We start from the raw sequence: 14874 nt of genomic DNA on the forward strand, positions 1-14874 counted from the left end.
TAAGTAACAGATGTTTAGTTATAACACAAATAACTTTCTCTGAGGCAATCAAAGGAGTTAAGTCATAGATGTGCTTCTTGTGATGTCTTCACACCCACCTCCTCTCTTTACAAGACCACATGGAGATGGCATGGGGGCGAAAAAAAAGTAATAATTATCTCCCTCTTCTGCCACAGTGGTATTATTCAGCAGCAAATGGTGTTGTAAGGTTAATGTTGATTTAATAAGCAATTAATTTTAAGCTCCTATCTCACAACGGAAACCTAATAAAAGATTAAAATTGTATTCCGTTGCACTTAACTGAGATGAGGTGCCATGTACACGGAGGCAAGGTAGTGGGAAGGAGAGTTTATTTGTTCACATCATTGCCAGAAGTCAGGCAGCTGGTTAATTGGCTCAGCATTCTCTGAAGCACTTAGTGCACTAATGATGTCAGTCTAGATCCCTACGAAGGTACATGTGAGCACCAACAAAAAATAATCAGTTGAAAGCTGCAATAAATGTATAGTTCAGCAAGGCGTCTTGGTGGCAGCAGTGCAGCCATATTACAACTTTCAGAACAAGCACTGAATCAACAAAGAGAACAGAGCGACATGCTGCGCCATGCAACAACACACAGGATGCTATAGAGCGTACGACTCAAGTCAAATCTGGTGAAACTGTGCAGTTGAAGCACATGTTTTTGGCAACTATTTAAGACACAGATGCACACAGAGTTCATGCTTGGCTGGTTTGTACATTGTTTTTCTGTTTGTTAACACTGCCAGCACACCAATTAAAGGAGTGTGCCCTGACAGCAGTAGAGTCTCATTTATTATCGATAGACATTTCTAGCAATGCATGTCAGAGACAGCTCATCCACTCACCGCAAATTCCCCATGACAGTCCACATGTACAGTATGGTCGAAATGAGCTTACTGCATTACTATTTTAAGACTTGACCATCGACGGAAGGGGTTGCATTGAGTTCATTTCCACACTGCTACATTAATTCCTCTGAATCATTGACAAAATACAAGGTCCTTATCTGACGAGGTGAAACATATTCTAAGAATGCTTTGGATTTGAAATCAAATTGTGATACTAAAGTGCTTAAAAATGCAGATAGTTGCAGATGCTGCCTGTACTATCCTTGCAAACTATCTATTGCTTAATAAGGGAAGAGTCTATATAAAACCAGTATCAGACTACAGAGAAATAATTGTAAATATGTTATCATGCACCCCACTGACACATCAGAATTCAACACATTTGCACACTGGCCTGATGATTAGCATCCTGCTCTAAGTTTCAAGCTATTCTGGAGATTAACAGTTTTTGGCGGTAATGTGAAAGAACACATGCGAATGTGTCAAAAATGGCAAATACGGAAAAGCTGCTAGTGATCAAACATGGCTGTTCACAATGCATTATTTGAAATATAACAAAAATATATATTTGTATTGTAATTAGTAACTGTGTTAACAAGAAGGTAAAGCAAACAGCACATTTCTTGGAACTCAGGGATACAAACATGCTGAATGAAAACACAATTTATGTTGTACACAAAGTAAAAGAAACAATGCATGGCAACTTTAATACATGCCATGACAAGTTCAGGTAGGTTTAGAATTTTAATAACACACAAGTGTTACCCAATATATCCAGATATTCCAAATATTAAAGTAGAACGACTTTCAACTTTTTTCAAAAAAATACATTATACAAGATGTGGAGCACAAAGCATTATTTAAAAACGTACACAGTGCCACCTCCAGCATTACAACGGATAACTCTGACCAATGTTGCCTACGTTTATGATCTCTAACTGCATACACTACATTTAATTTGATGGGTATCGGAGAAATCGGATATTCTGTTGACGTGAGTGGTCAAATGACTTGCTTCTTACTTGAAAACCCTGACTTGTGGTTATCTAGAGTAAATCAATTTCCCTAAAGGTGTCTGCACAGGAAAAAGGCTAAGATGGATTTGACCTTTTTAGGAACAGTGAGTTGATTGGACATCTTCCTCAGTATGTATTTCCGTAATGAGCTTGTAAACCTTAACCTTAACATTTAACCTAGCCAAAGTCCAATGTTGTTTTTGTAAAAAGAACGCCATCCTGTAAAGTAGCGTTGCTAACGGTTGCACATAGCAAAGTTACTGAATCCTCATTAATCTGATGAAGCTACACAGACTAGGTGGTTTATTTCATGCAGGCCAATGACAGCATAGCATTGTATTGAAATCTACAGCCATGACTGAGCACTGCAGGTGTATAAGTGTTTCCTGCCTACACCTGCCTCTATGTATACGTCTCCATTATAGGCAGAACCATACCCATACATTGTAGACAGTTGTATAGTAACATAGCACACACCTGGTAAATCATATTTATGTGCAAGGGTGTGCAGTTGCTTTTTTGGAGACAGGGCTGGTATTTCCTTGCTGTTTTGTAACAAAAAAAACTATTTACTGTTAGAGGTGGGTACATAAAGCCAGCGCTGGGGTAGCTCTGGGACGCAGTAATGTACCCTTGTAACTCAATCTCTAAGCAAAGCGCTGAATGGAGAAATGTAGCGTCTTTGGCTCGCACCATTCTCTCATTCCCCAGTCGTGACCTTTTTCAGCTCCCTTCCGCTTTGGGATTGCACTGATCCCAGAGCAGTCATCTGAGCAAGAGGAAAACAGTAAAAAGATAGCAGCATAATGTTTTGCTTAGATTTACTGACATAGCAGTGGAAGTGGTTGTAGGCAGTAGCTTTCAATAGATTATTCTGCACCTACATTTTTTTCTTTGGTCAAGATAATAGCCCTTGAACCACTGGAAGACCAGACAGAACAAATCAGCTTTATTAAAGGTCACTTCTCGGCATCAAGTAGATAGTATTGCCGTCTGAGAAATTGCATGATAACTAAGGTGCCACAATATTTCTTCTCTGAACCGAAACATATTTATATCTCCAGCCTATATTAACATACCTGTTTACATGGATTTAGTGAGCAATGCGTCGAGCACTGTAGCAAATCATTTGAAAGATCAACACATTATGCACCATAGTGACTTGTAAATATTGTAGCGCCACAAAGTCACTTAGGAAATAAATAAATTACGACAAAAATACCTCCAGCTTTACTTGTTGCATTTCATGCATACAGAATGAGGAAGTGCAGTTCTTAGGCCGCCGGATTGCAGAGGCACCACTCAAAGAGCATCGAGTGGTACAATATCCTCCCTTCCCCCAGGAATAATTGCTGCAGACATATTCTCTGACCTATGCCATGCCTTAGCAGGCGTAACAGTCAAGAGATTGATCTCTTCAAAGATCATAAATCGTAGTTTGATTATCTTTCACACATTGATGCTGAAATAATCTCGATATAAACAGCCAGCGCACACACACAGTGATTTCTAAAATTACCACGGGTACAACCTTGAACAACAAGGGGATTATGGCTTTTGAATTTTGCATGTGACACAGACTCACAGACAGACACGGACTAAAAATACAGTCTTCATTATGAACAGTAAGACATGTCTGTACATTTTCTATTGAATTCTGCAGGGACTGTCTGTGTAAACAAATTCTCAATGGAACGCTAACATTAGCAGACAGATTTAATCATCTTTCTTTATATTTAGTTTACATTTCCTTTCTTTACATTTCTCACATTCTGTCTTTCCATTCATTTTCCTCCCAATTCACTAACCCTTGTACATTTTTGCCATTGTGCCATGGTTACATACTTCCAAAATGTACTGTAGGCTCTTTGATGGAGAGATGAGTGACAGAATGTGCAAGGTGTTTTTTGAGATTGGATTTGGCATGGCATTGCCTGACACTGATAAGAACCCCACTTTGCACTTGTCATTTGTTAAAATAAGCTGATAGCAGAAAAACAAACATCAGTGTAACATCTGTCATTGCAGTGCTTGTCTTCAACACACCACAATTAAAAGCCCCTTAAAGACCTGCAGGCTTGCGTACTGAAACATGACACGTGAACATGCGTGTTGTTTGAGTTGGTCCTGGGTAATAATCTCCTAATTATTTGAAGAATGGAATGTGAACATTGCTGCATACATAATTTGACATATGCAAATCAATACCTATATGTGTTTGGCTAATAGCTCGGGCCTAAATGACAAGCATTAGGAGAAAATGACGAGCTCTCTCGTCAGTGGAAATATGCAAACACAACGGGGAGCATGAACAATATATTTCTGCCATGGTGTGTTCAGCTGTACACATAAAGCAAATGAAGCGTTACTATTGATTTTTATTTCCTTGGATTCCACTGTTTGGGAGTAAGAAGGGGCGTCTTCCTCTATAAGCTGACACGGCTCATTGTTCACCATGGCCTAATAAAGAGCTTTAGTGGTGCCATTATGCATTTGTCTGTGGCTAGTGACAGACTGATGACAAACCTTTAAGATGGAAGCCATTTCACATTCAAACAATAACAGATGTAGGGCCTCACTCACTGAATTGCCTCAGTACACATAAACCTGCATGTTATATCACTTCAAATAGCTCAGCTGCCATTTTGTATGCTTGGCTTCATTTATATTGCTAACAGTCTTAGCAACAATATGTATTTATCTATTGTTGCACATCATACATATTGAAACTAGAGAGCATTGTCGCAGCATGTAACATCATCACTCTTTCTTTGTTGTAGTTTTACCTTATTGAACAGCAGAGAAAAAATGGAATACATTTATCACTGACTTACAATCTGTAAGTTGCAGAGTCTACAGCGTACATATTTATTTTTATACCTACTGTAAACCGTCTTTGAACCTGTATTTTCCCTGTAACCCCTTTAGAATTTACAACCAACATAAGGGTCATACAATAGCAAATGGTACTTTCAAAGGCAATGCGAGCCGAGGTTTCGATGTGTGGAATGAAGCACATATAAGGTCAGTGGACAAGCACAACAGATTCCGCCGCCTTCATATTTACTGAATCATCAAAACTAAGACTTTGTGGAATCAAGCGAGCCAGCCGGTGAGTGCAGGTCCTTAGCCGTAAAGCCGCAGGTTCAATCTCGTGTCAGTGTCCTTGAGCACGTCACAAAGCTCTTACCTGCACGCCTACGGACAGAATCTCAGAATGTGTTTAATGGTGTGTGAGGAGAAATCTTAGCTCACTTTGAACCACTCCACAGAGAGCAGAAACCAACCCTGCAGATAAAACTTTGACCTTGCTGCTTCTTTTCTCGGTAGATAATTAGCCAATCACTTTCTTTTATTCATACAGTCTTAGTAGCATGACAAAAAGGGAAATTGAGTCCGAGCGTTAACATAGAATCAAGGATTTCATGCGTTCTTCTTCTCCGTCGCCATATCCATGCATTCTCACTGTCCCGTGTAACAGAAAAAAAGACCTTGGACAAATGCAATTTGTAGCTTTGCAACATCCATACTGTACTGTTCAACATTCATTCACAACAATCCTTTGATCTGCAGAACTTTAGCTGCTTGAGCTTACTATTGAATCGCAGTTTGTAAGTAGTTATTATTGTAGCTAGCTGTTTCATAATCAGGGTTATAGAAATACTATCATAATTCTTCAAGTGGTAGCGTAATAGCATACAACAGATGAAAACACATAAGAATGGACTGATTGTTGAGCTAAAAAATAAAACACATGAGCTTATTTGGTATTAGATGGGAAATTGTAGATGGAATGTAATTTGCGATAAGAATCATCATAATGTAGCAACTTGAATAAAGAGAAGAAGTGCTGTGCATACAAATATAATTTTTATGTGAATTAGAATGCAAATACAGAGAGATGAAGAGAGGCAGATAGACAGAGAGAGTTCTTCCACTACGTACAATTTCAGAACACTTAAGTGATTCTCAATCCCAGCATGCCTCAGCCTGCCACTGCCATGACAGATGCTCCAAAATTGAATATAGATTTCAGTGAGCAAGGCAGGCGTGCCTGATGAATCTCAATTTGCTGCTGTCCATATTTCATAGTCACCACTATGGATAGCTCAAGGGGAGGCAGTGAAGCACTTTGGCTGCACCTGCCAACCTGTCAGTTGGCTAGCATCGAATGATGATCTGTACTTCATAAAAGCCCATATTTATCCCGGACTAATAAATGCCCAACATCATTTTATCACCAACATGTACATCCGTGAGTAGAGAGAAGAATAGATATTGAAAAAACATGCTTCCTATCATAACTGCAGTGATCTTAGGTGAAGAAAGAATCCCACATGATGACAGTTGCTCAGCAGGAAAAGATTGTAGCAATGGTGTACAGTAGCTTGAGGGTGGAACAAATGTAGAAGGCTCCCTCGAGGGGGGTGGAAGGTGCCGCCTTGGCTGCTGTGTACCCGTCAGTCTATTTATAGCTTGGTTTGAAGTACTTATGACATGACACTGGATGCTATTGGTGTGCAATGGAATGTGCTTGTGGAGAGTTTTTGTCTTTTGAAATGATAGCTATTTGATCACTTCTCTTTGCTAGACCTGTCAATGAGGTGCCTATTTTTGTTGATATCCAAGAACTTTTCTTATTTCTTCTCATCAATTTCTTTGGTCCTCCTATCTTTTCTTACTGTTGCTTTACTCTTAGGGAAGAAAACATTTTATAAACGGTCAAGTGCCCTCCTACCAAGAGGAGAAAAATATGTTCTGTTTTCATACACATGTTGTTTTAAACTTGAGAAACATAAAAAGTATACAGCAGCTAAGTTATCAGCCTTTAACTCAAGTGTTTTCCATGTCAAAAATATGGACTCTAGCTATTTAGGCCATGCTTAACATTTAGACTAGTCTTTGAAACCAGCCAGTGTAGGAGACAGACCTAGCCCCTTTATAAATGTTAAAAGCCCACCTTCCTGGATGCTGCACAGTCAGTTAGATATACAAGCAAGAGATAATACAATATTTTGTATAAAACAAGAAATGTCCAACTATATTAACTCTGTAAATAATGTTTTGTTGATGGGATCAATAGGGTAACATGCTGTCTTAAATTTGAAGCACTTTAAAAAAGAGCAGTTTACAAATATTTTTAAAAATATAATAATGACACTTTGACAAAGACTGAATAATGAAATTAAATAATAAGTTACAGGTCTAATTAACAATCCACAAATTGTTTTATTAACAGTTTAATTTTGTCATTAGGTGTAAATTTGTTCAAATGCCAGATTAATTATTTTCATGCATCTATAATTTAATCAACAGTAATTAAACACTGAACCAATTTACAGTAATTAAGCTGGCAAAGGCGCTCCATACATCACAAGTTTACCTAAACTACCTGCTATTAACGCACCCATTACACGGCAACAAACAAATGAAGTAAAGTGAAGTGAAAATCACAAATCTCAAAAGATAAACCAAAAATATTTCTATCCTACTCACATACATTTCTTTTGTTATAGACAATATGTGGACATGTATAGGGACATGTAGACAGACAGTGGCCATCAATATAACTACTATTCAAGAAGATACATTAGTTCCTTAGTTGTGTGTAATAGCTGCACGATTATATTAAGCAGTATTAAACCACAGGAGACGATGGACACAAGGATCATTTTTATATCTGATGCCTGAGCAATAAAGTGTAGCTTTAAAACATTACTCGTTACAACTCCTCGCTCCCTTGTAAAGTTTATGATGCTGGAATGTAATCCCTTCTCCCCCAGCGAGAGTATCAGACGGATACTAAAAAAGGTAATGAAAGATGCAGATAGAGAGCAACAAAGTTTATCTGTCCATCAAAGAAGTTGTTTTAAGCACCATGAATTTGAATGTATGGAAATACCTATTACCTATAGCAGAAAGCTCTGCCCCTTTACCACGGTTTCTGCTGTTGGCTCCAGTTTTGTTTGCTTCTTTTCTGCTTTAATTGCCATTGTACATGACATACTTTGTTGTTTTACCCTTTTGAAAAACAAAAAGCCTTTGGAGTGATTATCTGTGCCACCAGGGGGTGCAAGAAGAGACAGAAGAGCTTTCCAATATAATCAGAGCAGACATGCTACATGTGTCTGTGTGTGTTGCCGCATCTCATTAAGGCGAGGTATGGGCCAATGAGCCGACTAAGAGGAGCGGATCGGTAGCATGTGGTGGTGTAGTTTTCTTCTGTGCTGTGCTCTTTCTCTTCCTCTGTGGATTCCTGCTGCGGCCTCCGGAGCCAAGGCAAGTCAAAATGGTTCCACTTGATTCAAAGGCCCTTAAGGAGCATACTGTCAAAATGGAAGCACACAGACGCAAAATACAATCTACGTGTGTGCAAATATACATAGCACACCAAGCATATGCACACAGAAACAGAATATTTACAAATGCACACACGTAGATGAATTCAGATAGGAATGCAGTGAAATAAAATAAAAACTAAGAATGTGTATGGCTGTAGGTACACACATACATGCATACACACAGATCACCTTGGCATATGTTGGTGTGAAATATCCAGAAAGCTGCTGTATAAACTAAGACTTATATTGCCCGTTTTTCAATGAAATGTGTTAAACATTTCATTATTTACTTTAGAGACATTTGTTTCTGATACTTTGCTTCTGCTAAGGGCCAAAGCTTGCATTTCATCTACAAAGTGGTAACATATAGTCCTATCAGAACAGTAATACACAGCATTAAGTGCACTCCTATATAATGGAGCATTTTTTTGACATTTAAGTTATGTAAGTCCATTTGATACTGTTGCTAACACCGTCTCTATACATTATTGTTTTGTTTCATGGCTGCCTTTCATCAGATATTCAACCTAAAGCTGTCTTCCGTCAATACAGTTGATTGTGTTTGTGTCAAATTTAAATCATATCTTAGATATATAATACCTTGAATTGTTGCTTTCGTTAACAGATCACTGCAATTTGTGATGCCAGGTGGTAGAAAACAGGCCTGTTATAATCACACAAATCTTTGAAACTACCTCAAAGATTGATGTGAAGGGGTTTACTCCGAGGGCAGTTTGTTTTTGCAAAACTCCCAATAGGACAGAAAAGAAAAACTGCAACAGTTATTGAGCATTACATATTATTAATAAAAGAAGTGCACAAGCCGTCACAATATTGGAACATTGAATGTGGTCTGGTGTAAAAACCGTATCATGTTATTATTGTGTTTTATATCTGGGTTATTTTTATGTTCATGTTTTCCCGTTTGCTTTTTAATGACTGTTTTTAAATGCCATTTGTTTATGTGTTTTCTTAATGCTCTTAATGTCTCTCATGTTTGTAAAGCACTTTGAATTGCCTTGTGTTGAAAGGTGCTATATCAATAAACTTGCCTTGCCTTGCACTAGCCCACTGCGCCACAGCCGCCCCCCCCAAATATTACTGCTTTTGGGTCATTGTATTTAATAATGGAGGGTACCACTTCCACCATTGAGGGGATGCCCAACCTTTTTGAACAAAATGAATGATGATGGAATGAAGACAAAAAATAACAAGCATTCATTACAGAGATGAGGTTGGCCATAATTTCACATGGAAGGTCAAGCAAAGGTCAACCGAAGCATCATTATATTGGGAAGTATTGACAGTGTAGTAGTTCAAGTTCCTTAAAAGTCAATTATAAAGTTTGTTTTTGGTTTGAATGCATTTAAAATGTCCAATATCAGTGGTATTGGGTTTTAATGGATTAAATTATATTGTCCACTGTTGTTAGCCAGGAGAGGAAAGGAGAGAAGGGCAGAGACAAGGACTGGTACACTGACCTATGTGAATAGTTGACAAAACAGCAGTAACGCCAGGCTACGTCCATCAATAGAAGCCGGCTAGTTGTAGTAGACATTTCTGATTAGTTAGATTTTACAAGACAACATTAAGGCTCCAAAAAATGGATGCAAAGATCCCCTGATCACATTGACCGTGTGAGGGTTCATCGATTTCATGTTAGCAAAGGTATTTAGCTCCTTGTTAGCTTACAGCAAGCCTCCAAAAATCCATCTTCTTACTCAACGCTCTGTTGCTTTGAAATGTGGATGCAGATTTGGATCTATTAGTAAGAAGCACCTCTATTTAACAATGCATTGTAACGCTCTAGAAACATTACTACTTTTCCAGCACAGCTTCTGTTCCTTAAATTGTATATAATATCATCACATTTCTCACTCTTCAGGCTTAAAGAAAATGTTACGTTATTTTAAGTGAAATCTGAAGTCAAAGTTGGAAATGACTGTCATGTTAACTTTATAGTATATAGATTTATGAGTTCAAGCACATGTTATGATTTCCCAGAGTAGTCCCTGCTGTAAAATTGATGTTATTGAAGATTTCATGGCATAATACAGTATGAAATGATACATGTTCAGTCTCATAGCTACCATGTTTCTTGGTTTTTATCTTTACTGATACTGAACTTAAGCTGATACTTGGAGATTCTGTCATATTTCCTATGATCTTAACAACAGCAACGGGGTCATGTGTAAGGCATCATAAATATCCATGTTCTTTAAAATAAATGCATATAAGGAAAAAAACAACAACATGAACATATTTTACCGTGATTTAATTGTAATATAGGTTGCAAAACCATGAAGTAATCCTTTAACGAGCCTGCTCACAAGACGGCAGACGAGGTGTTTTCTGAATGGAGATCGGATCGGCCAGGCTAAGCTCAGGGTGTAGCTGCTCCGTCCACTCTCACAACAACGTCATGCAGACATAGATAAAGCAGCGACAGTGTTCGCCATGCCATAGAGACTGTCGTGCTTACATGTATAACTTTTCTCCAGTTTCTGAAAAAAATAGGAGGAGCTGGGGGCTTTGTATGTCAGCGGCTGATGTTTTGGTTTTCTGATTCAACGTCAGGTTGAGATCCGCACCGCTGAGAACACGTGACGCGAATTTGATGCTCGAGTTAAAAAAATGTAACTCTTGCGATTGACGAGGCCCCATTCAATCAATTCAATCGCGTCATGCGTGCCGTCGGAGCGAATTTGCTTCTCTCCGCGTCTTTACATTGACTTTACATGTAATCGCGACGCGCCCAAAAATTGCATCGCGTCCGGTGTGAACGCACCATTAGACCTTTTCTATGTAAACGAGTGGGAGTGATGGATGTAATTGAATGGCTCGCATTAACTTCCTGGAGGGCTCCACTCTCACATCTTCAATCCCCTTGCTTTTTTCTACCTTCACTGGAGCAGACCAACTTCTTAATTGGCATAATAATGTGATTAATTGCTTTCTTGTCATTGGGCCCACTGCGCTTTACACTGTAAAGAAGTATAAATCAGGCGTGTATTTACAAGCAATCAAAAGCTTGCCATCGAAAGGAACATATAACACAGGCCCAGCTGTGCAAAGTAATTGGTTCTGCTTTATTAGCACTGTATCGCTAGTTGGAAGGAAATACATTTGCATCAGAAGGATGAGTTATTTTGGCATTAAGTTTATTTTCGGCAAAGCATTATAATTATATATATTTTTTTAAAGTGCTGCAGTGGAATTAAACTGTGGCTTTCAAAATAAAATGTTCTACCAAAAACTTTTCTCAGACAAATTTTAGAGTCAAAACAAAATCTTATTTTAGTTTACATGACGATTTTAAAATAAAAAAGAAATCTTGTGACCTTGTCTTCCTCCAATGATATTTCTGATCTATAATATCCTCATCTCTTGAGCCTATGTTTTTCACATGAATCCTGCTGCCGGTGAAAACCTTTTCATCAGTGAGAACGGAAGAGAGAGAAAAAAAAAACACAACATACCATTTCCCAATCTGTCCCTCACATTACTACGAAATAAAGCACCAATTATCTTGGTTTGGGCTGTGGTAGTTAAAAACAAATGCTGATGAAGCTCTGATGTCTGTAACAGCATCCAGGTGCTCCTGCATATTAAGAAGCTTTATGTTCACATAATTAAGGAGAGACACTATTGTCTTGATTGGTGTGCATCTTGATTCCAGGTGGCAAATGGCATACTAATGCATCCTTACGATTCAGGGCCAGGCATGCTGGTAGGCAGAGTAGTTTGGAGGCAGGAGATGACAGATTGACAATGAGAGGGTATTAATTTACACCAACGCAATTATTTACTGTATTTCAATCTGAATTTTTTCACCACATACATACGGAGGCATAGTTTGTTACGACTACATACATACAATGTTAAAATACAGCCTTCCTGTACATTTGTTTTGCACATAAGGGGTCTTATACACTGCTACGGAACAGAGAAGGTCTCCAAAAATAAATCATTTAACAAAGAATATGACTACAGCCATCTCTGCCTGATGGTAGTGCTAGATGAAACAGCCAGGTGATCATCAAAGGTGTTACATTTCATCCCATGTGGGACAATAATGTTATAATTTATGGCAATGAATCCAATTTCTGTGGAGGTGTTTGTTCCAGAGTCCAAATAAGTCAACCTTGTGTAAGTAGAAAGTCAAAGAATCGCCAAAGCTGAGAGGATACACGGTATAGGCATCTATCTAGCAGCTGCTGAGATCATTCATTGTCTCCTATTGGTGGGGCTAGATACAACTATGAGTCAAGAAATGATGTACTACTACATTGTATACTAAGTACTCTGGGTACCGTAAATGCGTAAACATAAATCCTTGACATTGCTATCCGCGTTCTAGTAATGCGAGCCTGGCCAAAAATCAGTCTCTTGATAGGATCTAGTATTTATAATGTGTTTCTAATATTATCATATTAAGGTTAATGTGATAACTACATAAACACATGGATTCATTCTGGATTATGAAATGCATTTGGCTTATCTGTTATATCAAGGGCAGACAAAAAATGGGGATTATTGTAAATTCAGGAAAATCACCCCCTCACAGCCCATCAATATTCTGTGGACATTGTGAGGATTTGGGTTCAGGCTTAACAAGGAGATCCAACGGATAAATGATGAAAAAACAGAACAGCTATTGTCCTTGAACTCTTAATGGCGTACTAATAGCACAGGGTGTCAAGAATGATTTTAACAAGAGTGTCCTGAGTCAAACTTTTTCATTTTTTTATCTCTGTCTTTGGACTTGAAGGAGATAACTGTCTCCTCTTTCTCTCTTTCTTATTCATCGTCCCATTACCAACTCAGGCACGCCTTTTGCATAATCACCATCGTCTGTGTTTCCTCCTGCAGTCTGGATAAGGGGACTCATTATAGTAGAGAGTAGCAGGCAGGGGCCAGTGTGCATTGCGTAGGTCACAGTGTTTGCTAGGGACTCGAAAAAGATCAGGAACTTCTGTTAAAAAAAATCAAACCAGGACTCAGCTCACTGTGAGCCTTGCTTAGTTTAAAATATATTAGAATAGATGTATATATCATGTGAATTTTAATGTGGATTGAAAACTCACCCTACCACAAAGCTATTTGCTGATGTGCCGACACTGTTTCTACTATCAAATTATTGACTTTCTTACTGTATGTTCTTCTAATTTCCTAGCAGTATGTTTTCAAGATGTTTGAATTTGGGATCTTTATGTATTGATTCTCTCTGTGGATTTTATACTCACACGTCGTTTTTATTTTGTATTTCTACCTGTTCCTTCTCCTCTCCTTCCAGACAAAAGACTGAAAATAGGGGCAACCGCAGCTGAAGAAGAGAGAGAAGAATAGGCCATGGCTGAGGGGATGATTGCTTCTCAAAGTGGTAAGCAGTAAACATTTACTGTCTCTTAGTGGTTTTGTTCCAAAGACTTATGTGTTCACTTTGGACTATTTCATTACATTTGTGTCAGTCGTGGTGCTATTGTAGAGCAGAGAAATTGACAAAGCTTATAAAAAATCCCTCCGTATGGTCTGTATTTGGTCAGGGTGAAATAATAATGTTACTCACCTTAACCTGTAAACACCAGGAACCTAATTATATAAATCTTACCCAACCATGTTTGCATTTGTATTACTGCAACACACTTTATTTTCTCTCATTTGCAGAGAGTAAGAAATACTACCTAATAGGAGTTTCAATAGAGTGTTTCAGTAACGAGTACTTAAACCCGGAAATGGAGTTTTTTTGGCATTTCACCACTTCTGGTTCCCTCGTCTCGAATTCAATTTTTTTTTATATGTGTTTGTGTTCAGAAGACTTAAATGAGGTCTGTGGTTACAACACAAATAAGTCATTAATTATCCCACTTGTAAATCTCCACAGCTTCTATGTGTCATGAAAACGGCAGTTGCTAATAAAGTAAGTGACTAAATAAACCATTAAACTACCTAGGCCGACACAATTCCACCTTAAGCTTAGCGATTGTGAAGCCCTAACCCTTGCGACCCTTTATAGAATCACTTTAGATTTTTATTCCAGCCGAATATACCCAAATCCAGTATAGGACCCCTTGCAAACCTCGAAATTCAAGATTCAAAGTTTTAATGTCATATCATAAACCGGTCATAACTACACTGTAGTTATGGCCTGAGGGATGAGACTGTACCTGAGTCTGGTGGTTTGAGTCCTGATCCTGCGGTACGGCAGGAGGTTGTTATCCGGACACCAAGATTTCAGTGTTCTGACCTCTTCTCTATATGCCCTCTCTTTGCCATTGGTGATCAGGCCAATGACAGTTGGGTCGTCAGCAAACTTAACGACGGTGTCAGAGCAGTGTGTGGCCACGCAGTCGTGTGTGAACGGGGAGTAGAGTAGAGGGCTGAGCACACTGCCCTGATGGTCTCCGGTGTTGAGGATATAAGTCATCACTGCAACACTCACAGACAACCATTTTTAAACACATAAGAATGCCATTACCTAGAAAGCCAAGGAAATGTATGGCAAAGGGCTTTGTAGGATCATTTTATCAGGATATACACATTAGCCCTGTGACACTGACCCTGTTCAAGTCTTCCAGCTTCATTGGCTTTATGTGCTCTGCCAGTGTTGAGTCAGTGTCCCCTGTTGCAGCCTCTCTGACCGCTGAC

The 14874-nt window shown here is 38.6% G+C and overlaps 1 protein-coding gene across 7 annotated transcripts in view; it reads left to right on the plus strand.

Moving 5' to 3' along the window:
* The window catches only part of lingo2 (leucine rich repeat and Ig domain containing 2), a 380843-nt gene that overhangs the window by 288703 nt on the left and 77266 nt on the right, over positions 1-14874 (plus strand). For all 7 annotated transcript variants that reach the window (XM_063875967.1, XM_063875968.1, XM_063875970.1 and 4 more), the window contains one exon: positions 13523-13609. The gene's annotated coding sequence lies outside the window, so the exon portion shown is untranslated. The remainder of the gene's footprint in view (positions 1-13522; positions 13610-14874) is intronic.

This window comes from Eleginops maclovinus, chromosome 23 (genome assembly GCF_036324505.1).
Source record: "Eleginops maclovinus isolate JMC-PN-2008 ecotype Puerto Natales chromosome 23, JC_Emac_rtc_rv5, whole genome shotgun sequence".
Classification (NCBI taxonomy): Eukaryota; Metazoa; Chordata; class Actinopteri; order Perciformes; family Eleginopidae; genus Eleginops; species Eleginops maclovinus.